General features: G+C 44.6%; 1 protein-coding gene and 1 pseudogene across 3 annotated transcripts in view; one reads left to right on the top strand and one right to left on the bottom strand.

The window, feature by feature from the left end:
* Positions 1 to 22,712, bottom strand: part of ANO4 (anoctamin 4) — a 383,517-nt gene that overhangs the window by 310,202 nt on the left and 50,603 nt on the right. For 2 of the 3 annotated variants that reach the window (XM_008064696.1, XM_021715859.1), the window contains exon 1: positions 125 to 529. The exons of the other annotated variant lie outside the window; for it this stretch is intronic. The gene's annotated coding sequence lies outside the window, so the exon portion shown is untranslated. Of the gene's footprint in view, positions 1 to 124; positions 530 to 22,712 lie in introns of those variants that run through there. 3 annotated transcript variants of the gene reach the window in all.
* LOC103267097 lies at positions 15,586 to 20,375 on the top strand (annotated as a pseudogene).

Here is a 22,712-nt window from a genome sequence, read left to right as displayed (position 1 = left end):
GATTCCCCATAAGGACCCAGGAAAGCAGAAGAAAGGCAGAAGGAAGGTCACTGGCTGAGCCGGAAGGGAGCGAGCTGGTTCGGCTCACTGCAGCCCAGAGCAGCTCCTCGGTGCAGGCACTTACCATAAAAATAGAGTCAACAGCAGGAGAAGGATGCGTCCTCAGCGCTTGGCAGAAAGGAATCCACTGTGAGCCTCCGGCTGGAGTCAGAGGAGGCTGGCAAAGTGATGGGGGGGAACAAACCACCACGCAGTCCTCCCCAGTCTCCCAACCTCCGGCCCGCATGCAGTTGTCTGTGCTGTGAACCCTGAGAAGCCGGGAGCAGGGCTCTCCCGAGCCAGCCGCCAGCCACGTGAAGGCAGCCTGGTGGATTTCACCACCGTCTCAGAGCATCACGCCCAGAATGGGTCCTCCCCCAGGGTGCAGGGCGGCTTGGTCGGAGAGGGTGGGCTCCAGGCCGGTTCAGGAAGGCGAGTACAAGGTGGGAAGGACCCTCTCTGGAGTGGAAGGAACTGCCGAGAACATCAGCATTCCCTATCAGCTACTGCCGGCGGCCAATCAGCCCAGCCGGGGGACCGTGTCAGTGTGACAAGAGACAGCAGATGACTGCTAGTTCTGAGAGCACAGGACAGCCCCTGCCTGGAGCAAAAGTTTGGCAGGATTGGCATCTTACCTTCTGCCAGGGTGCTATTGATCAGTGCTTGTATTTAACCAAGATCTAAAGTCCCATAGAGACACTAACCACTTGGGAAGTTTCCGCAACATCTCACAGCATCTCTGCAAGAAGCCAGACTGGAAGTCCACCCTAAATGATGTCTAATGGCATTTGCAGACTAGACAGCCCTGCTGATGTGCCCCCAAGAAGTCACCCTGAGTCCAGTCCTGGCACTGGGACCTGAGCTTCCCCATGCCTCAAATGCAGGATGAGGGACCAGGCTTTGTATTTCACAAACACAAAACTTAGAGAGCCGGGCTCGGTGGCTCAGCCTGTAATCCCACGCCTTTGCGAGGCTGAGGTGAGTGGATTGCCTGAGCCTGTGGGTTCGAGACCCACCTGGGCAGCGAGACCTCATCTCTACAATAAATCAAAAAATCAGCTGGGCGTGGTAGTGCATGCCTGTAATTCCGGCTCCTCGGAAGGCTGAGGCGGAAGGATCACCGGAGCCCAGCAGGTCGAGGCTGTGGTGGCCGGGAGCGGCCACTGCACCCCAGTCTGGGTGATAGAGTGAGACTCCAACTCAAAAAAAAAAAAAAAACTTAGAGAAGGGTTAATGGTCTCTCCAGGAATCTGACGCTCAGTCTTCATTAGTGTTGCTTTGCAATATACGTATAGAAGTATTATCAGAGGTGAGTTTCTGAAGACATGTCCCTTTGCGATCTCTTGAATCACCACAAGACAGAGAATATGTGTTTCGGATAAGCAATAATAACTCATAAGCATGCTGAAGTTTGAGAAACTCCGAGTGACACAGAAGAAGCCAAGGAGCAAGTCCCTCGGTGGTCAGTGAAGGATGTGCAAAGGACTCAACCCTGCATGGCCTCTCCAAGTTCTGCTTTAATATTCAGCCTGTACACTTAGCACATCTCTATTCATGAACTTGTGCTTGGCTGTGATGACAACATTATCCAGGGAAGTGGTTTCTGAAGTTAAATGCCAGTTTAACTGAACTCCAGTAAAACCGCAGAACTTCTTTTAGCTTGGAGAGATCGTCTTTGGGTCACCTTTTATCTTCGCAGAAAAGATAACTCCCTTTTGTCAATCAAAAGTTAATAGGAACATACAAATGTCCCTGGGTTGCTTTTGTTTGTTTGGTTGTTTGATAGGTTTTGGTTTGGGTTTTGGTTTTTTTTTTTCTGGTGACCCACATGTTTTTATAGGGCTTTTTTTTTTTTTTTTTTTTTTGAGTCAGAGTTCCACTCTGTCACTCTGACTGGATTGCAGTGGCACGATCAGGGCGGGCAATGACAGCCTCAACCTCCTGTGCTCAGGTGAGCCTTCTGTCTCAGCCTTCCAAGTAGCTGCAACTATAAGCATGCACCACCATGCCTGGCTAATTTTTTTTTTTATAGAAACGAGGTCTCACCAGATTACCCAGGCTGGTCTCGAATCCCTGGGCTCAGGCAATCTTCTCACCTCCACCTCCCAAAGTGCTAGAATTACAGGCATGAGCCACCGCACCTGGCCTCTTTTTATCTGAAGTTGTGTTTACCAAGAGTTGGAATATCATCTGGATATTTTGCTGTGATCTCCACCCACAGGCATAAGGACTTGGAGACCTGAATGCCACCGCTTAGAAGGAAAGGCTGGCTCCGAGGAAGCAGAAACTCAGAACCCAAGTGAGTCACAGACAGCAGAGGCCATACACATGTTCCGTGTCAAAGAGAAAAATAATAAAGTTAAATTTTTAAATGAAGAAGAAAGGATGGCTTGCCAGGGTTGTCCCAGGTTCATTAAATAAGGAAAATCTGGGAGACTAGGTCTCAAATTCTATTTTCTTATTTTCCTCAGTTCAACTCAAATCACCAAGCATTTAAAGAACATCAATTGCATGTCAGGGTACTGAGATGAGGTCTTGTCTTCAAGAAGTTTATAGTCTCATGGACAAATTTTAATCCTCTCTTTGACACTTCAACACTATGGTTCTTGCCAACACAGAAAATGTTCTGCTATTTTAATATTCTTCAGATAAAACCAATCTATGAGATTGGACTTCAGCCTTAAAGCTCTGAATTAGCCTAATAAGGTGCTTTCTGGAACCAAAACCATTTGGGAAATATAAATGCACAAGTAATTTTTTAAAATCTAATTAATATACGAGAAGGTTCTTGAACTGAATGTTTGTTTTTATCAGCATCAGCAGCTTCTGACACTGCAAAAATACGGGCAGCATATCAAAGAATGTATTTAATAAAGGAATATTATTTAAAATTTCTAAATGAATTGAGATTAATGCTACTTATGAAGCAGATTCAATACCTTGAATATACAGGATGTAATGATGTATGAAAAGAATAATACTGAAAAAATACAAATTGCCTAGTGGATTAAATAATTGCACATCTATATGACAATTAGGCCAATGAAAATGGGTATTCCGGTTACTAACTCAAATGCAATTAATTTTCAAAGTTTGATCTCTTCTCTATTTCTCCATATTCAGAAGATTACAGAAATGCCTCTACTTCAGACAACAACAAACATTAATTAATTTCTGTAACGTACAAAATATTTATCCAAGTCAATTAAACTTGGGGCAATATCACATACCACGCCTTGCTCACTGGTATAGCATGTAGGTTCTCCAGAAGTACTTTTTGGATGGCCATTTTAATGGCCTAGAGAATCTGATTTCAACAGCATGATTTAGTGTCTTTTTTCAGACTACAAAATAAGCTGAATTATATACCTATAAGTTGAATTATGTACCTATATCTGCCACTTAATCTAAAAAGAAAAAAGATCGTTTATTTCAGGAACTTTCCTTCCCAGCAGCCTGCTGACAGAGCTTTATCAAGTCAGAAAGACAAGGATTCTTCAAGCTCCATCTTCCAACACGGGAGCAGGCACGGGTCATGGAAACTAGATTCTACTGTTTGCTGCCAGCACGAGGAGAGAAAACAAAAATGTGCCTATTTCCCAGACCACCAAAAGGATGAAGGGCCATGTCATTCCATTTTAAACAGCAGTTATGAGAATCAGAATCAGAAATTCTAAATAATATTCTGCCAATTAATGGTTTTGAAAACTGTTATAAGTGGCGTAAGGAAAACAGGCACATTCTTTCATCTAAGCCAGGGTCTAAAGGAACTGTGTCTACCAGACCCCACCCTGTGGTAGATTTTATTCTGGTCCCCTCACCCTTAGACTCCACACATCTCCGGGGACATAAGTGTTACTAGGTACCCTGGGGCTCAAGGAGGGGACAAACGCAGTGTAGGAGCAACCAGAACAGCTTCGTGGAGACATGGTGAATAGAGGAGGGACCTCCAAGAATGTTTCTTGACCAGATGTATGAGACTATTTGGGGACTCTCCCCAAAGCAATCTATGACTGTGCGTGAAGCAGGAATGAGGCAAGTCCAAGTTAAAACACAAATACCCCTTTCACCTTAGAGATTAAATGTAAGCCTTTTATGCAACGGAAATGAATTCTTGATGCCTATAATTTAAAGAGAAAATAATTTGTTGTTGTTGATGATGAATTTTCTCAACTCTGATCCTAAAATTACATGTTAAGCCCAGGAGAAGCAGTCCTCAATTACTGGGAGAATAAAAGGAAGGAATGTTCCAGAAAAGTGAGGAACTGGCACACACACCAAAAGATGGTCCTTTATCTAATATCTAGATTCTCCTTCAGCTTTCAGTAGAATAGGTTGAACTGCTAATGTTTTCCTGCCACTGGTCAAAAATAACTTCCCCACAGTGTTTAGTAGGCTGGCTTTCAAATAGATAACAACAGTTCAAAATAATAAAAGGTGTCTGTGGCACAAAAATATAATCAGGTATCCAAGTCCTTTACATTTTGTTTACACAGTCAGCATTCCTCAGCCAGAAGAGTCCTATGGGATCATCAAAATCAAATCACGCAAAGAATCCATAAGATCAAAGGCCTCTAACATTTTTCACCTTTTTTTAAAGACAGAAAAATAAATCTGTGGCTGACTTAAAGAGTCAGGGAGAATGAGGCTGATTCTGGGGAAACCAGGGGAGAGAGAGAGAGAGAGAGAGAGAGAGAGAGAGAGAGAGAGAGAGAGAGAGAGAGAGAGGGAGGGAGAGAGAGAGAGAGAACGCAAGTGTGCACAAATGTTAGGAAGCTAGTGTGTGCATTTCAAATTCAGCTGAGTGTCTCCACATCTGATCAGCACATAGGTTCCATCAATATCCACTCTACATTTCTCCACAACACACAATGAAGGATTATGATCAACCCTTTCTCCTACACTACTACAATGGCTTCTAACCTCTCTATTTCCATCCAATCTCCCCTAGCCATTAGCATTTTCTTTCTAAAACAGAGCAAATATAATCATGCTGTCCCCTTGTCAACAGATTGAAGAGGCGGCCCTCTTCAATCTGTCTTGGGTTTGCATTTTCAGCACTATTTCCCCCGTCACTTCCTGTATATCCCACACCCTGGTTATACTCGATTACTTATCCCTTCCACAGATGCCACATTCTATGGTGGAAGTGATCTTTTTTTCCCTTGAATTAACTTCCTTGCTTCTCTACCTGGAGAAACTCTACTGCTCATCCTTCAAGGCCCAGTTCAATGTCATCTTCATGATGAGGGCTTCCTCAAATTCCCAAAGTGATAGACTCAATCACTTTTCCCTCTGTATCTCCACGTGTTTTTTCTAGTCATGTATTATCAGATACAAATAACAAACAGCACTGGACAAAATCAGTACCTTTCAACCTATTTAATTGGGATCCTTTGATATTCCCAGTGTCTGACGTACAATAAGAGCTCAGTAAGTACCCGATGAGTGAACCCATGTATTATGCCTCTTCTCTGCAGTCCAATACCTCGAAGAAAGGAAACACTTGTTTTGGGGGGAGTCTGCAGGCCTAAAGTTTATAAACTCTCTCTGTGTGTGTGTGTGTGTGTGTGTGTGTGTGTGTGTGTGTGTGTCCTCCTTCAAACAGGAGTTTCTGTGGTTTAAGGAAAAAGCACTAGATTAGAACCATAACAGCCAGGTCCTAGCCCTGTGTCACCTCGGGCAGTCTCTCAATTGAGAAGAATCCAATTTTTTCTGCTTATCTTTCAGGGTTTTTCTGAGCTACAAACGAGGTACCGTAGGGTAAAATATTTTAACAAACTATAAAAAGCATTTGAGAGTAGACACAGTCATTTTCACTGTTGTCATCATTGTTTCATAATAGTTATTGTTGCCAATATCCCAATAAGACCATGACAAAATTCATTAAGCCAGGCATCCTGGGCAAGCCAGCTTCAGAGGCCAGTGGCTCAGCACTGAGGTCATGCTTGGCCTGCAGTTAGGGGGCGGCAAGAGGGTAAAGTCAGAAAGCCCTGACTCGGCCTCCGTCTGCTACCTCCTGTCCGTGTAGACCCTCTGTCTCTGAGGCCAAGTTCCCTCCACTGGTAATGGGAATAGCAAGACCTACCTCACTGTGCTGTTGAATGAGATGGGGTACTTGTATATACTTACAGGGTATCCACAGCTAGTATATTCACCAGTCTCTGATACACTAGCTCCCTGGTGGCCGGGAACCGGTAGCCACTTCTCCCTAACTATGATATCAATGCAGGAGATAGCCCTCCTGTTGTTTCTTGGACTTGCAAGCTCATGCCCACTGTGGAGTCTGAGCATCTGTGTCCTCTGCTTGGAATCCCTCTTCCTCAGTGCCTGACTCCTCATCGGGAAGGCGTCCCCTCTGCCACCATTCACTTCCCAGCACACCCCCTCCTCATTTTTCTCATAGCATGTATCTGTATCTGTTACCACTTTGTTTGATTGCTTGTTGAATGCCCATCCTCTGCATCACAATGTCTGCTCCCCTTGAGCGAGGACTGATTCTTTCCTGCTCCTCTCTCAGTCCTCAGACCCTAAAATCATGTCCAAACAAAATACCCACTCAACCTACATTTCTTGGATACTCACATGATGGCCAGTGTTTGTACAAATGTTACCATAGTCTCTTCGTCTGTACAAAATTCCCATTATCTTTGACTACTGAATGAGAACAAAATCTAGCAAGTCACTTAATACGACACCCATATTTAGAGCTCAAATGTATAGAGATATTTAATAATGTGTAATGCTCATTAGCAGGCATTAAAATGCTATCCAGAGAGAGGGAGAGCCTTCAAATATGCCAGCTCCTGGCACCTCTAGAAACAGGAATGACAGGAGTGACATGCTGATCCTCACCTGTATAACTGGAACTGAAGTACTGACAAAAATGTTAAATTGTGTGTATTTCATAAGTCAGGAAATTCACAGCATCCTTATTTCACATTTTTCTTCCCTATTTTATGCTAAAATTGCTCTGGCCCAAGCCTATCCTGGGAAGAAATTTACAAGGTCCTTGATCTCTGAAACATCAACTAGAGTAAATGATTTCAGGGAGCCCAGGAACCTAGGCAATTTTTCTTTCCTCCCAGAGAACCTTCTCAAAGGCGAGGTATGCAAAACCCTCCGGAGCCTGACCACACCATTTCTGCTTCTGATTAGCTCAGCCTTAAAGGAGGCCTGTTAAATAAATAACCATGGCAATTCTGTATAATGTATGAAGGTTACTTTCCAATGGTCATTTCAATTAGAGTATTTTCAATTAGCAGTAGCCTGCCAGTCTACCAAACAGGCATATGAACATATTTGTTGTCAGCAGGAAATAGGAAACAAATAGTGTTTTTTTTTAAAGGAATAAACATCCTGGACCCAATTCCAAACCCATCTTTCTTCTTCCAGACTTGCATTTCCTCTGGTTTTCCTTTTCTCATGTAAATGCATCACTCACTATCCACTCTGTTACCCAGAGGTAATGACACTTATTTAATGCTTCCATGGATGACTGTTATGACCACTTTATGGGGCAGGTGGAAATCTCAGTGCAGTCTTCACGCCATCCACATCACCTTCTGAGCACTTCCTTCCATCGTCACCTCACTGCCACCGCCCCCATCTAGCTATCAGTTGTCCCAGGGCCAGGGTGATGGTCTCAGAAGCAGCCTCCATGTGTTGAGTCTCACTCTTTCCAGTCCTGAGGGATTTCAGATGAAGACACCACTGTGCCGTCTCACAGGAAAAACTCCCACTGCCTCTTACCATGTGCAAGGTGAGGTGCGCCTCTTAACCCATCACAGGAGGGCCCCATGACTGCTTGCCTACCTCTGCTCATCCCACCATCCCCACCTGCACCCTCTCATTCATTCATATCCTGAGACTCATCAAGCTGTTCAAAACCTCAAGGTTCTGGCACAGTATTTTCCCATTGCTTAGAATTTCTCTTCCCCGTCCTCCTCCTTGTGAACTCTTACTAATTCTGCAAAGACTGCTCAGGCATGTCCCTCCTCTTTGGAGTATTCTCTGGCACTCCCCCCAACCCCATGCCCCAGTGGATTTACCCATCTCCAAGTTCTGGCACCCATCACTGGTAGTACAGTTGTCTTATTATATGCTTCCTTCAGGGAAGTTTCCTGTCCTGAGTTTTATTCATTTTTATATCCCCAGAGACAAACTCAACCTGGAGATATACAAATAAATGGTTATAAAAAGGACTTTTCTGTGTGTCTGGCTCTTCTATGAGACTGCATGTTTCCTGAGGGAAGAAAGACTGTCTTGCCTGTCTTCAACCTCCCTGCTTTTAATGACACCTGGTGCACATGGTTGCTCAGTATGTATTTGTAGAATTATTGTGAAGATGATAGATGATTTTTAAAAAACCATTCTGTTCAAAATATTTTTAAAATCCCTTTGAAAAAATTCCTAATAAGCTTATTTTTTAAATTTAAATCTAAAATCTCTCCCTCTCCTTGAGATTATAAAACACCACAGGCATTTATTTACTCCACAAAGGTTCATCCTCTGAAACTCATGGCTTTTAGTGGCAGCCCAACTAATAGAAGCACCATGGGCATAACAGAGCATTCCAAACATACTTCCTCACTGGAAGTGCCTGGCAGAGGATGGGGATTGAATCTCAGGCAGAAGGGGCTTCTTGGAGAGATGTCACCAGAATTTAAGTGTGGAGGGAAAGCTCAGTCTTTCTAGTGTGGAGTGTTGGTGTGGTGTCGGACCATCAATGTTCTGCTGATGTTCCTTGTGGTCCAGTGCCCCAACACACAGGATGAGGCTCCAAGAAGCAGACAGGGACCTGAGGCTTACCATGGACCCTCCACATCAGTCAAGGGTCATCCAACCCCACCCCACTGCAATGAGCTACAATGCATTCAAGGAATGTGGAAATGAGCTACAATGCATTCAAGGAATGTGGAGTCAATAAAACTCCTGTTCTGGCTGCAATGACCATCGGTACTCAAGAACCACACTCCTCCTGGTCCGGATAAATGCAAATCACCAAGGAAGCCCACCCCAGCCATTACAGGGATCAGACCATTCTCAGTATTGGTAAACCAACACTGGAAAATCAAGAATGAACTATTCTATCAGTGCAACAGACATGATTACCTAGCGTGCCACAGCTAAAGAATTTCCCCTAATTTCCCTGCAACTGATTTTGAGGGCAGTCATATAAAATTTATTATTTGAGTTGAGTGGAGAAAGCAGAGTGAGTTGGAGTTTTTTTGTTTTGGGGGGAAATTGAGTTGGAGTCTCACTTCGTCGCCCAGACTGGAGTACAGTGGCACACTCTCAGCCACCCCAGCCTCGACCAGCTGTGCTCTGGTGATCCTTCCGCCTCAGCCTTCCAAGTAGCCGGAACTACAGGTGCACACTACCACACCTGGCTAATTTTTTATTTATTGTAGAGATGTGGTCTCACCAAGTTGTCCAGGTGGGTCTCGAACTCGTGGGTTCAGGCAATCCACTCACCTTGGCCTCCCAAAGTGCTGGGATTACAGGTTGAGTCACTGAGCCTGGCCCAGAGTGAGTATTTTAAAGAACTGTGACATGCTCATAGTTTTGCAAAATAAAAGTAGGCCATACACCAAACAGTCTACACCTTTATAAGAATGAATTTTTTTCTTTTATGAATTTTGAAGTACTTTGAACCTTTATCAAAAATAAATTTGCATTGCTGGAAGGAATGCAAAACGGTATGGCTACTTTGGAAGACCATTTGGCAGCTTCTTATGCAACTAGACATACTCTTACCATACAATTCGTCAATCACAATCCCATTTGGGTCTTTACCCACATGAGTTGAAGATACTTGTTCACACAGAAAACTGCACACAGTTTATAGTAGCTTAATTTGTAACTGCCAAAGCTTGGAAGCAACCAAGACATCCTTCAGTAGGTGAATGAAAAAATCAACTTTGGTTCATTCAGACGACAGAATATTATTCAGAGCTAAAATGAAAGGAGCTACCAAGCTATGAACAGACACGCAGGAACCTTGAACGCGCATCGCTAAGTGAAAGAAGCCAATCAGAATGACATATTATACCAATCCAACTATATGCCTTTCCAGAAAAGGCAAAACTGTGGAGATCAGTGGTTGCTGGGGAGAAGGAGGAAGGCGGGATGAGTAGACGGAGCCTAGGAGATGTTTAGTGCAATAGACTGTGGTTCATGATACTATGATGCTGGCTACATGTCTTTATACATTGGTCCAAACCCACAGAATGTACGACACCAAGGGTGAATCCCAATGTAACTGTGGCCTCCAGATGGTGATGACAAGTCAGTGTGGGTTCACTGATTGTAGTAGATATACCACTCAGCTGGGGAAGATGATATCTGGGTAGGTTGTACATGTGTAGGGCAAGAGGTGTATGGGAAATCTCTGCACCATCTGCTTGATTTTACTGTAAACCTAAAACTGCTAAAAATCTATGCAAACACAACAAAACTGAATTTCCCTGCAGACTAGGTAGACTTTACCAATATCAGTTGTCTTGTGAAGCACACAAACCAAGGGCTTTTAAAAAGAGAGAGGAGAAGAAATGAAAAACTGGTGCAAGGATCCCCACATCCCACACAAAACACGGTCGGGTTTCTAAGAATCCCACTGTGATGAGCAATCCACGGCCCTGTCTTTATATCACCCCACCCAAACTATGATGTCAACGGGATGGGACACTCCTGTGATGCAGTTGCTATCGTCAAGGCCTAACAAACCTGTACACTGTGAACATAATGCAAATTTCACTAAAAAAAATTAAGAGGCGGCTTAATAAAAAGAATCCTTCCCATGTCCTTCTGATTCTGCCCCTCTTAGGTTTATTTTGTGTGACTGCCCAGGGCTAAAGCAGGAAGTATGTGTTAGTGGAGGGAAAACTCACATGTGGGCTCTTGGCAGGAACAGTGGCAGGACAGAGGCAGCTACAAAAGATGCAACTACATCTTTAAGTTACTAGATTTCAACTGCAATTACAGCAAAATAAAGACCGGGACATGAGTATCTTCAGAAGAACAGAATTGCAGTTTCTTTCTCTGGAGAAAAGAAGCAGGAAGAAGTGAATAAAGCAAAGGTGTGGATAGAAAGAGAGAGCCCGACACCAACAAATAAAACAGTCGCTGGGGTCCTGAAAGAGGCTCGTGTTCCAAGGGGATTTTAAAAGATCTTTTCAGAGGGAAGATTTGGCTGGGCGTCAGAGAAAGGGCAGGATGTCAGCAGGTGGAGGACGTTGCGACAGGCCAGGAGGTAAGAGAGAACCGGGTCAGGAGGGGGCTCATTTCTTCATTCATTAATTCAACAAGTATCTGTTGAGTATCTGCCAGTGACAGGGGTTGTAAATGTCTGAAGACAAGAAGTTAAGCAAAACACGATGAACAAGGACGGTGCTGCATACAGCCTTGAGCCTCAGGCAGCCTTTGCTATGGGGACTGAGAGCCTGATGGGACGGAGGCCAGGGAGTGTGCACCCTCGAGTCCTTGCACCGTATGGTCTTCCTACACAGAGGCTGACAGTGATACCTGCACTCCCCCACCTTCCTGAAGCGAGGACGCTGGAGGAGAGTTTGGCTCCATGACTTAGCTGCACTTGGCGTGAGATCCGGAAGGTGGAATCGAGGGGGACCATCTCCCTGATCTTTATGGGCTGTTTCCACTAAAATCACAGAGACGTGAGGCTTTTCTAGTGCCCTTTCCAGCCCCCTCATCTCTCTGAGGAGGAAAAGCAGCTGTGGGCTTGTAGCACTGCTGCCTTCCTGATCCATGAGCAGCAGATTTAGCTGGGCGTCCTTGAACTCAGACCTGCAGTTGAGACCTCAGAACTGGTCGTTCCTGGACCTCCATCCTCCTCCAAGTCCATAATCCCCGCCCCCCACATTTAATCCTTTCCCGGTTAAATATCCAAGTGGCTTCTGTTTCCTATACTAAATCCTGGTGGGTGAAGCCAATAAGGCTTTTGAAACAAGGGAGAGAGATGATCAGATTTGCGCTTCAGGAAGCGACCTTGGCAGCGGCTTAGAAGATGAACTGGAAAGCAGGTGGACCAACTAGGAACAGATCTGGGAACTCTTGGGGATGTCCTGCCAAAACCATGTATAGTAAGTCCCCTACATACAAACGAATTTCGTTCTGAAGTGCGTTCATAAGCCCAAGGTATCCAACTAACACAATCGGCTGTAGAGTACTGTACTGTAATAGGTTTATAATACTTTTCACACAAAAAATACATAAAAGACAAAAAACAAAATACGGTTTGGTACCTTGAAAAGTACAGTACAACAGCTGGCATCCAGGGACTGGCATCAAGTAAGCAGGCAAGAAGAGTTACTGACTGGAGGAGAGAAAACAGGCAGGAGGTGGCAGAGCTAAAGGATCATCAGCAACAGGAATCAGTGGGCAAGCTGCAGTGTCACTCATGCCTGACGCTGACGGCACAGGTTCTGGTTCCTTGCTGGGTTCAATTCTGTCTACCTCTTGAAAAAACAATTCAGTGATGTCTGGGTCGTCGCCCTTTATTCTCATCATAGGTGACACGGTGGCACTGGATGGCATTCTGAACAGCTGTGCAACTTCGTGAACTGTGCTATGTTCGGTTCCTGAGCCTCAAAAACTAACAGTGACTCCTTAAATAAAGAAAATCCCTTGCCATTTCCTGCGTCATGAATCTCTTCAATTTTTCATCACTTCTTCACCTCCTGTCTGTCTTCAACTTTCCTCTGGGTCGCCCATTCCATCAGGTCTTCATTAGCAAGCTCCTTGTGTTGCCCAGCAAGGAGGTCAACGAAGTCATCCTCTTGCAGGTCTGGCTTCAGCTCTCACTGAGAGTCACTGAGTTGCTGAAGACTCTGTCTCCTCACCCTCCTTCTCAGATCCACAAAAATCATGAACAAACTGCAGGCAAAGGTTCTTCCAAAACCCATTCATGGTGACAGCTGTAACCTCATGCCAAGCAACGTCAGTGTTTTTTATGCTTAGATGTTACAGTCCTTCCGAAATTGCCACAAAGTTGTTCCTGATTCATCACTCACCTTTACTCCCCAATGAAAAGTATGACATAAATATTTCTTGAACAGGGCACGGTCACTATAGCTCCCTGGTCCATAGGTTGGATGAGTAGCATAGTGCTCAGTGGCAGATGCACTACTTTGACATTGGAATAAAAGTCGTCCATGAATGGGGGGGTGGCCCGGAGCATTGTCAAGCAGCAAAAGAATGTTGAGTGTGACGTCCTTCTCCAAGCAATATTTCTCTACCTCCAGGATAAAGTGGTGGGAAAACCAGTCCTGGAAAGTGGCCCATGTAACCCAGGCTTTGAGGTTCCTCATCCACACAACAGGAAGAAAATCCTTGGCTGTTTTTAAGGGCTCTTGAGTTCTCGAATGATAAACTAAGAGAGGCTTCAGCTTCATATCGCCAGAAGCATTGCCACCAAACAACAAAACCAGCCCATCCTCTGCTACTTTATAGTCTGGCATCAGTTTTTCCTACTCACTGATGTCACTTCGGTCTGGCATCCTCTTCCAGTACAGTCCTGTCTCATCCACATTAAAAACCTGCTCGGGTAAATATGCGTCTTCATCAATAATTTCTCAAAGTGTTTCAGGAAATTCCCCTGCAACTATAGTATCTGCACTTGCTGCCTCACCACCACTTACTTTTACATTGTGAAGGTTGACTCCAGCCTTGAACTGATGAAACCAGCCATCGCTGGCATTAGAAGATGCACCCTCTGATTCTTCACCATGTTTCTTCTTCAGGTCTTCATAGAGCTCTTAGCTTTCTCTTGAATCAGCATTAAGTTGAGCGGGACTCGATGCTGATGCTGATTCATGGACACACTGAGAAGTTTCTCCATCACTTTTCACACTTCCTTAATATTATAGTCAAGATTATCAGCACAGCAGATTTCACATGTTCCATGATCTTGGTCTTGTTCTTTAGAATGGTGCCAATGATTGCATGATTCACGTTGTAAGGACTATTGACGCCTATCATCTTTTCACCTCGCTCCACTCCCTCAATTACTTTCACTTTTGTTTCCATCGTTAGCACTTGGTGCTACAAGTAACAGCTGCATCACTGATGCTTTAATGCTTGTTTCTGGACATCCTGGACTTGAAATAAAGATATTATCCTACTATACTCTGTACAATACTGTCTAGCAAAGTACACAAAAGCACAGTCACTTGTAGAGGATGCACAGACATGGGACAATGTATGCCAGACACATGAACTAACTTATGTAATTGGATATGTGTATGCATCTTTGAAAGTTCACAACTTGAAGGTCTGTATGTAGGGGACTCGCTGTACCTGGAATACTCGAACTGATCCAAAGAGTTGTGGTGGGATTGGAGAAGACGGGATGGAAGTAGAATGCCTCACAAATAGAACTGAGAGGATCTACTGGAAATGAGGTGGGTTGGAGTAGGAGAAGAAATTGGAGCTTGGCTCACTACCTCACCCCAACTCAGCTGGGGACCCTCTGCAGTGCGCCCTCTTCACTCTGTCTTCCCACTGTCCTAGGATCCACATACTTTCTCCAAGCTGACCCTCACCTGCTTCCTGTGGCACCGAGTGCAGAGCACAGTGGATGGCCCATCACAGAGTGCTCGATACTCACTGGTTGAATCTCAGATAACGGGGCGTCTGGGTGAAGAAAATTAGCAAATATGCTAGAAATCTGAGTCTAACGTTCGGAAAGGACATGAGCTTGATACAAATTCTGGAGGTATTACTCAGAATGAAAGCTGACTGCTTCGTGGGAAAAGAGAATGTCTCAGCAAACTTTGGTAATGCCCATATTATTACAAACTGCAAAGAGAAAAGAGTTCATAAAATATCAATCACCGTACTAGACACGGTGCCTACAAATTGAATATCCTTATACGTGAATGTAAACATTCCTCATTTTGCAGATGAGAAAACTGAAGCTCAGCAAAGTTCAGCATTGCCCAGCGTCACACAGTTGTCGATGACAGAGCTGAGGTTCAAACCCAGGCCTGCCTGACTCAATCTCGCACATCCTCATTCCACCACCACTGCTTCCGTGAGAAAAAAGGAATTGGAGAGAGCAACTGAGGACTGTCAGAAAAGAAAGAAGCAGAGAAATGCTGTGACACAGAAGCCAAAAAAGAGAGAGAGCAGACCAGGAAATGCCAAGCAGAATCCCTGGAGTTTAACCATAATCAGGTGACCGTGGGTAGGGCAAGAAAGAAGGAAGTACAAAGCCAGATTCTTTGGTAGCAAAGGAGGAAAGAAGAAGTACTTTCTGTGGGCCACATTCAAAAGGTGCGAGGGTTACTGGAAGAACAGAGATCAGAGGGTTGTGAGCGGGAGAAACAGAGTCAAGCCCGAGTTTCTTTAACATGCGCAGGATGAGCCGGGCTCGGTGGCTCAGCCTGTAATCCCATGCCTTCGGGAGGCTGAGGTGAGTGGATTGCCTGAGCCCACGGGTTCGAGACCCACCTGGGCAACTTGGCGAGACCTCATCTCTACAATAAATCAAAAATTAGCCGGGCGTGATAGCGCGCTCCGGTAATTCCAGCTACTCGGAAGGCTGAAGCCAAAGGATCGCCGAAGCCCAGTGGGTCGAGGCTGCGGTGGCCGGGAGCGGCCACTGCACTCCAGTCTGGGTGACGAAGTGAAACTTCAACTCAAAAAAAAAAAAAAATTAGCAGGATGAGACATGCATATGGGTCGAATAAAAAAGAATGGCGGAGGGCAGAGATCAGAGACGCAGGAAGTAAAGGCGATGAGAAAAGTCCCCAACAGGTAGAGAGAAGGGATGAGGAGGGGAAGACAGATTAACGATGACACTAAGTTGCGGACCCGAACTTGATGTCAGCAGAGACAGTGATGAGGATCTGAAGAACAATTTCCAGTTTGCCATTGAGACAAACAGAATCATGCATTCGCCTCTGGTCAGGCTGCACACAAACAACTTATTCCTTTTGACTGCGTGATATCAACCCATTTTGTGGTGCTGCTTATCTCATGCTGATAAGAAGCTCTGATAGATAGTTACATGTGTCTTTGGTTAACCAAAAGAAAGTGATCACAAATTAATCTCATTCATTAAATACTGCTTTTTAATAGACTTCCAAAACATCCATTGATGGTAGGAGATAATGAAGGGAGCCCTATGCAGCAAAAACAATTATTAACTGTCAGTAGAATTAAAGGCCATTTCTGCAGAGCTACAAAAATACACAGTACAATAAGACATTATTTAAATGTCTAAAAATGTTGTGGCCAAAACCAAAAACAGAACACAATCAACCAGTAAATACATCAATTAAATCCAATCTGGTAGTATAGCAACCCAGGGAGATGATTATTCCTTGAAACAGACAAGAGAAGTAATAACCAGAGTCCGAAGAACAGAGTTTGTGAGATCATTCGTGTGGTTGTGAGGTTGTGGAGACCTCACCCATAAAGCATCTGAGGAAGACAGGTCTACACACCCTTGGGATTATAGGAAAACACCACTCAACCCCTGCAGTTCCCAAATCTCAAGAAGTAGGATAACAGCTCTGTAACCGATACAAGAAATGTTCCTTACTGGGTAAATAATCTGTTAAGCCAGGGAGAACTTAGAAATACGTGGGAATAATGGGATAAATCAAAGCTCTCATATCATGTTTGATAGTTCAAGCATTTATAACGTGTAGGAGAGTTTGGCCCATGAGGGTGTCTAATAGTTGAGCACTGTGATTCTAACGTAAACTGCGTGATTCACTGAGACTTAAAAGGTCTGCTAGGATTTTGCTCACTTGTTAGAATATTGGAATATTTAGGAGAACTTAAGCTTCACTCCGTTCATACATTTAGCTCACTAAATGTATAAGAATTAGGAAGATTTGTTTGCTAAGCAGGCAAATGAAGTCTTGAAAAAGAGAGTATTAACATTATTAATGTTCTAAAATGTTGAGAGAAATTTAGTTAAGTAAATGAAGCCAAACAGGAACCAACAGATTCCTTGTAAGTGACTATTACCATTTATAAATCGAAAATTGAAAAATAATATTTGTAAGTTAAACAATTTGTAACATTAATGAACTAAATATTAATGTTTAAATGGCTGGCAAATACAAATAGTCATTTGGGAGCACAAAAGTCTCATCAAGGATATCAAAAAATTCACAATGACACAGATCACAGATTTTGGAGGGACAAACTCTAAAGCCCTTGTAGCAAACACCTGCTTTGTGTCACCAACTGGGGGTTCAAAGATGAAGGAAATGGCATGGAGAGGAGACAGCAGCACAGACGAGCAGAGGCCCCATGGCTAAGGAAGCGCCTTAGAGGAAGAGAGGCCAGCATGACTTGGGAGCTTGTCACAACCAGCCCAGGTCGGGGGTTAGAGAATATTCCCTGGAGAGAGCATCTGAGTAGAGCCAAAGCCATGTAACTGGGGAGCTGCCCAGAATGGGGTGGGCAGTGGTCTCAACCGAGGCCTCCTGGGAGATTCTTATGGAGAAAGGGGCAAAGGAGGTGGGCTCATGGTCCTAAGATGAAAGCTGAAACAGGCGCCATGAGAGAATCAATAAGAATAAAAAAGAAATTGCCAAGAAGTGAGCCTGCACTTTGCGCTGTGGGGGCCGTCTCCACCCACAGTCCCGCAATGGCCACAAGTTCATTACTCTGCCAGCAGCAGTATTCAGTACATGCCTGGGAACCAGGAAGACTCTGGAAGCAATCCAGAAGACACTGGAAAAGACCTCCTCCAGAAGGGGTTTTAGGGTGGCACCACAGGAGAGTGCACAGACTCCAAATATCAAATCCCAGCAGCATTTTAGAAATGCACAGCCCTGTGTTCTCAATCTGAGCTGCGCTTAGGAAAATGCACACCCAAGCCCTGCCTAGACCTACCAGGGCACACATTTTGGGGCCGGGGATCCGCATGTATGTGTAATGCATGTACTTTGTTCTGAAAAGTTGTGTTTTTTTGTCGTTGAAAACAAGTAATAGTAGTTGTAATACATGTTCACTGTTAAACAAAATCTCAAACAATGCAAGTATAAAAAGTAAAAAGAGAAATCTCCCTTCTTTACCCTACCTGACCCCAGAGGTATACAACCTACAATACGTATGTGGGGATGTGTGTGTGTGTGTTTAAAAGCACCCCAGCTAATGGATAGACAGATGTGTGATTAAAACAAGCTTAATACACTGTTCATGATAGAATCTGGGTGGGAGGATTCACTGCAAAACTCTCCCAGCATTTCTGTGTGTTGTAAAACTTCATAACAAAATATGGGGAAACCGAAAGTGCTCTACCTGGTTAGGCTACACAGCAGGGTTGACAGTCACTGGGCTAAGCCACAACCCAGGTTTACAAATGGGTGAACATCAGACCACAGAGGCAAGGACAGGTGGCCCCATCATGGGGTGGAGAGCAGAGACCCCGCGAGCCTGGGTCTTCCGACCTTCTGTCTGTCTATTTCCACCACACCACAAAGCCTCTGGGAGGTCAGGGAGGAGGCTAATGGGAGGTACTATTTCTGGACTTCACCTGACTAGGGTTCTTGTGTTTTCATTTTTCCTGGTGGCAGAAGACAACACTAAATGTTTCAGAACCAGGCTGCTATCATCTTTAATTTTAGTATACTTGATTAAATTACACTTGTCAACCTTACTAATTCACATTCAAGAACTTTAAGATCCCAGAGAAACTTCAAGCAGAACTTCACCCTAATTTGCAATGAAAGTTTAAGTCCATTGAGGCTTCTTTCTGTGAGAAAGAGGAAAAGGAAAGGAAATTTTCAAAAATGTTCAGCATTGTCTTCTAGAACCAAGAAAGAGTGCAAGTGCTTCTAACCTGTGAGAGAATCTCACAGTGCAATGTAAGAACATTCCTGAACATAGCAAATATTAGGTCAGCAAATCACAGTGGCTGAATAGAAATTATGAATATGAGTAGAAGGTTATAACACACTCTTTATGTATGCTAAAAGTCATTTTGTGAGAGGGAGTGGAAAGATAGGAATTAAATTTATAAATCTGAATTCTAAGTAATAATATCACCAAATCATGACACCATTTATTGCCAAGTTTTATACACAAGAAAGGCAACTTTTTGCTTTCCCCACATAAAACTTAGAAGAAGGCTTCTAACATAGGGAATCTCTTTCTAGAAAAATCCAGCAGAGGGTCAGTAGAATGTCAAGACTGTGTCTCCCAGCCCAGGGGTATTCTGAGGGTGTCTCCTTCTCATGTTGTGTTGCTCTTCCTGGCAGCAAATGTGCGAAAAATAAAGAGAGGCACAGAACTGAGGAGACCTGGTGTCTAGTCCTGGCTCTATTGCAAAACTGCTTTTCCTCCCTTCTTTAGATGAAAAAAAGGAGCACTAGATTTGTAACTCTGAAATGGGTTGGAATGCCTGCTGAATCCGGGTTAGAAATGCACAACCCCGCTTCACTTCTCCCACCAGGTGCGGCAGCTGCAGCCCGAGCGCTAGGGAGCCGAGTGGCAGCGGTGGTCCCCCTCGGGAGACCACCAGATCACCTCAGCAGACTCGCACACAGTCCATGTATATTCCTCCATCATAGGCTAACCTTGGCAAAGCTGCAGAGATATTTTCAACAAAGGATTTGGTGTTGCGTGGATGTGAAAACAAAGTCATGCAGTGGTGTGAAATTCTCAACATCTGGCTCTTCTAATGCAGACACTGCTATAGTTACTGGGACCTTGGAGACCAAATATAAATGATATGAGTATGGTCTGACTTTCACAGAAAAATGGAATACTGATAACACGCTGGGAACAGAAATTGCGATCGAAGACCTGATTTGTCAAGGTTTGAAACTGGCATTTGATACTACCTTCCCACCAAACACAAGAAAGAAAAGTAGCAAAATTAAGCCCTCTTACAAGAGGGAGCGCATAAACCTTGGTTGTGATGCTGACTTTGATTTTGCTGGACCTGCATTCCATGGTTCAGGGTCTCTGGTGATGAAGACTGGCTTGCTGGGTACCAGGTGACCTTTGACAGTGCCAAATCAAAGCTGACCAGGAATAACTGCGCAGTGGGCTACAGGACTAGGGACTTCTAGCTGCACAGTAATGTCAATGATGGGACAGAATTTGGAGGATCCATTTATCAGAAAGTATGTGAATTTATCAGTAAACCTTGCTGGGACATCAGGTACCTACTGCACTTGTTTTGGCATTGCAGCTAAATACCAGTTGGATCCCACTGCTTGCATTTCTGCAAAAGTCAACAAGACTAGGCCTGGTGAGAGGCTTACACTGTCTGCTCTGGGAAGAACATTAATGCTGGTGGCTGCAAACTTGGACTTGTCCTGGAGTTGGAGGCTTACTCCAGCTGAAAGGAACCTTTGGGAAAGGATATTGGAAGATTTGGCCTCAATATATTTCTATTGTGACCAGCAGGCTTTTTTTTCTCCCAAGAAGGTGATCAAAAGATGATCTAAATGAGGGCTGTATTTTAAATATCTAGACAGTTACTTGTTAGCTAGTTTCTAGTTGAACTAGTTATCTAGTTGTCAATGCTGCAGTTGTGCAGTCACCTATATGTTAAATGTATTTAACTGTTGAAGGGTGCAGGAAGCGACCAGAGGGGCGGCTCCCAAAATGGCACGGTGAGGACACACCAGACAACAAAGGCCCTAGGTCCCGGCTTCTGTGAGCACAATTCCCCAGCGCGCACGAATTTCAAACCTTCCTACGCGTGAATTTCAAACCTGCAAGCCTCCAATCCTTAGCCAGCTTTGTGATGCGTCCAACAGGACTATAACACAGCGTCGGCCCCACCCTGCTCCCATGCCGCTCCTCCAATAAGAACCTAGCACAGCCCCTTCCGGCCCCTGTCAGGCTAGTGAATACAGCCCCCTCTCTCTTTCTCTCTCTCTCTCTCATTCTCTCTCTCTCTCATTCTCTCTCTCATCCTCTCTCTCTCTTTCTCTCTCTCTCTCTCTCATTCTCTCATTCTCTCTCTCTCTCATTCTCTCTCTCTCTCATTCTCTCTCATCCTCTCTCTCTTTCTCTCTCTCTCTCTCATTCTCTCTCTCTCTCATTCTCTCATTCTCTCTCTCTCTCTCTCTCTCTCTCTCTCTCTCTCTCTCTCTCCACAGACCCTTTCCCTTTTTCCCTTGTAACCGCTGCTTTAATAAATCTCTTGGCCTTAAACGGGTGAGGAGTCGTTACTGGCGCCGAACTTCTTTCGACTGCTAAATGTGCTACCCACCAATAGTGAAACAGACCTTCATGGAAACGGTAAAAAAAGAAGAGAAAAGAAATGCACGGCCCTGTGTTCATCCAGGAGACACTCGTGAAGCCCCAGAGAGTCACTTGAAAGGCCCCGCCTGTGTGTTTCCTCACACCTATCACGCTTGCTCATCCTCCTCTCATCCCCGGCCAGATCTCCCACCCCTCCCCTCTCTGGCTTTCCTCTACCACTAACTTTTATGGCACATTCAAGGAGTCCCTTCTTATGAAAAAATACTCTTGGCCAGGTTCTGTGGCTCATGCCTGTAATCCTAGCACTTTGGGAGGCCAAGGCAGGAGGATTGTTTGAGCCCAGGAGTACAAGACCAGCCTGAGCGATGCAGCGAGTCCTCATCGCCACACCAAAGTAAAAAAATTAGCCAGATGTGGTAAGAAGGAAAGATCCCTTCAGTTCAGGCTCTTGAGGCCGTGGTTAGCGGTGCTCATGCCACTGTACTCCAGCCTGAGCGACAGAGTGAGACCCCGACTCAAAAAAAAGTTATTCTTGTCCAAACAAGGTCCATCAATGGCACCTGAAGAGATTCCAGCAATTATGCCAACACATAGCACGGAATTGTCCCCCAGTAAAAGGTCTAGGAAAAAAAGTGGCAACTCTCTCATCTTCCCCAGGCAGGTGGGGCCCTGGGTCACTGCTGGTGCTGAATCTCTGGGGTGGTAATGGACCAAAGTATTCACTTATCCAAGCCTGGGGTGGGTCTAGAGGGCTACAGAGAGCCCCGGAAGGTTCTGAGAGCCTTGGCTCCCGCAAGTACTCCCATCAGGCAGGGGAAGCAGGACAATGCGCTCTTTTTTTTAATATATATTTTTAATTTTAAAGTTGTGGAGTACAGCTAAGGGTTAAGTATACAAATATTCATTGTGCAGGCACCCTTGTTGATGAGGTGTACACCCCCTTTCCCCAGACAGATATTGACTACCGTTAATCCCATCTCCTTTCCCTCCCCGTCCCACCCCCCATAGTTTCCCCCCACTGTCAATCCTTTTCTTATAGTATTACAGTAGTTGTTGAAGGTCCACTTATAAGTGAGAACAATGTGCTCTATTAACACATTCCGCATTCATTCTGATGGCCCCAAACAAGCATTCTTCACATGCAAATTTGAAAAGCAAGGTGTCTTCGCATATAATTATTTTTTTAACTGGGGAAGGAAGGATGAGGGGGCAGTGGAATCAGGCTTTGAATTGTGTTTCTCTTTGTCTCCGCCTCAAAGAAGCACAACAGAAGGTACCTCCTCCTGAGCACTTGAGACCTTTGGACTGAACAGAGTTTGGAGGAGAGATCACGCTGGATTTTTTTAAAATGAACGTTAGATGAACATTTGTCTTTGAAAGATGGTGGCGCGCAGTGAGACTCAACACCCTTTAAGGCCAAGAGATTTAATGGGGGTGAGCGCAGTGGCTACAGAACCTGAGAATCA

This window comes from Carlito syrichta, unplaced genomic scaffold (assembly GCF_000164805.1).
Source record: "Carlito syrichta isolate Samal-C Ts95f unplaced genomic scaffold, Tarsius_syrichta-2.0.1 Scaffold307930, whole genome shotgun sequence".
NCBI lineage: Eukaryota > Metazoa > Chordata > Mammalia > Primates > Tarsiidae > Carlito > Carlito syrichta.
The sequence above is the reverse complement of the archived record's forward strand: the minus strand, read 5'-3'. Positions and strand labels throughout refer to the sequence as shown.